At 50.9% G+C, this 2,367-nt stretch overlaps 1 protein-coding gene across 1 annotated transcript in view; it reads right to left on the reverse strand.

The window, feature by feature from the left end:
• NODAL (nodal growth differentiation factor) overlaps window positions 1–2,367 on the reverse strand; it is a 7,476-nt gene that overhangs the window by 4,223 nt on the left and 886 nt on the right. The gene's annotated exons all lie outside the window — the stretch shown is intronic.

Here is a 2,367-nt window from a genome sequence, read left to right on the forward strand (position 1 = left end):
CAAAGCGGATGAGAAGGAACGGGAAGCACATTCCATTTATTTTAGTCCTGAACTAATTTGGTCTGATGTCTCGGAATGCAGGGGTTTATAAATTTCCAGCCCAGTTGCTTCTTTGTATAAGAATGCCTTACCCACCTCTGCATCCTCAGACCCAGGAAAATTAAGACATTTGAGGGTTTATTGCTAAATAAGAGTCAAAGGTTATTCATTAGAAGTAAAAACTCTTTTGTGCATAGATCCGGGAGGTAGTGATGATCCCATTTATGTCCTTCTGGGCAGACCACATAACAGTTTATTTATTAATATCTTTTTATTGATTTCAGAGAGGCAGGGAGAGGGAGAGAGAGCTAGAAACATCAACGATGAGAGAGAATCATTGATCGGCTGCCCCCTGCACACCCCCAACTGGGGATTGGCCCACAACCTAGGCAAGTGCCCTTGACCAGAACCGAACCAGGGACCCTTTAGTCCACAGGCGAACACTCTATCCACTGAGCCAAACCAGCTAGGGCAACAGTTGGTTTTTTTATTGTCTCACAGAGTATGCTGGGGCAGACAGTAAGTGAATTTCTCTGGGAAATCAGCCTGCATGAGAAGGGACAGTTCCCAGGCTCGCCCTCAGGCAGCTCTCCCAGCCCACCCCCAGTCGCTCCGTTTCACTTTATTCCCACTTCCCTCCTCATTAGCACCCGCAGGGGGCAATAACCGGCCCTGGACTAGCAACTCTCCTCAGAGCTGTGGGGAGGAGGCTGACCTTACCTGCTGCCCATTGGAGCACCTCCTGCCACCTGGGGACTAGGTGGGGCATGTAGCAACTCCAGGCACAAGCTCCACTATGATCTCAAGTATCTACAAATGGCCTTTTAGGGGAAGGCATTCCAGCTCAGTGGTTAAGAGCAGGGGCCCTGCTTTCCCCAGTGATGGTTCCAATTCTGCCATTTGCTGTTTAACGTTGGGCAGGTTACTATTGGAGGCCTTCTCGGGGCCTCGGGTTCCCTCTTCGTAAAAGGGAAGTGGTGACAGTACCCACCGGGATGTTGCGATGACTGAGATCATGTAAAGTCTTTATCTAGCACAACCACCCAAGTGCAACAGAGACACTGGCTGTCATCAGCCGCCTTTGCCCAGGTCCACAGTTACAATGAAGGTAGAGAGGGACCTGGACCGGGGACGAAGTCGTCTGTCACCGGGATGGGCGGTGTGTACGGAGGGAGGGCAGGAAATGACTCCTTCCTGCTGGAGGAGCCTGAGACTCCACAACCCCACAGCCAGCCAAGGGCTCCCTTGGATCTGGCTCTGGTTCATCTTAGAATAGGGGTGTCTAATCCTTTGGGGGTCATGGATGCCTGATGAAAGCTCAGTGGATAGAGTGCCGGGCTGTGGACTGAAGGGTTTGATGGCAGTCAAGGGCATGTGCCTCGGCTGCAGGCTCAATCCTGGCCCTGATCGCCCGGGGCGCATGTGGAGGTGACCAATCGATGTGTCTCTCTCTAAAAATCGGGAGGAAAATATCCTGGGGTGGCGATTAACAATAAATAAATAAACAAACAAACAAACAAATAAATAAAATGTAAAGAAAAAAAGTTAAGAATGCTTTTCTCAGGAAAAAAACCTGTATCTCCCACTTATGTAATAAATGCGATTTGGGCTGCCCTCATGCCAAGTGTTTTATAAACACTGTCTCTTTTAAATCAGTGACACACAGATGCATAGCTTATTTGTTAAGACGGCACCGGACATCCATTTCAGCCATCCCGGTGTAGCTGACAGAGAAACCCAGGGAGGAAAAAGGCGGGTTTAGGACAACCTTGTCCTCAGTCTCTCTCCAGACCGGCTGTCCTCACAGCTTTAAAAAACGAAGCGATTCACAACAATGTGCATGTACTTAAGCCACTGTACACTTAAAAGCAGGTAAGACGGTCCGTTTTTGTTATGTATATTTACCATACACACACAAATGAGGCGGAAAGAAAGCCAGCTCCCCGCTTTACAAAAAAAGGAAACTGGAGAAATCAACTAAAGCGCCAGGGACACCTTGGGAATCGGGAAACAGGGTTTGGGGGGGCAAAAACTCAGTTCTCCAGACGCCCAGACTAACAAACTTCCAAACTTCGGGGGAAAGGGGACTGGAAAAGTGCAGCCCGCCCCACCCCAAACCCCCCAGTTTCCTGGCGGAGGAGCCGAGCACGCCAGTAACTTTCAAATTGTCCTGCCCCCCGGGCGTCCCTCGTCTGGCTGGTCCCCAGATGACCCCTCCGGAGAGGGTCACCAGCTGTCTGACCCGAGACTGGGCAGGCCAGGGACCGCAAGGGGCCAGCGGGTGGCCAGTCAGATCAGATTGTCGGATGTGGATTTCGCGGCGGCCCC

The sequence above is a fragment of the Myotis davidii genome, unplaced genomic scaffold (genome assembly GCF_000327345.1).
Source record: "Myotis davidii unplaced genomic scaffold, ASM32734v1 scaffold134, whole genome shotgun sequence".
Lineage (NCBI taxonomy): Eukaryota > Metazoa > Chordata > Mammalia > Chiroptera > Vespertilionidae > Myotis > Myotis davidii.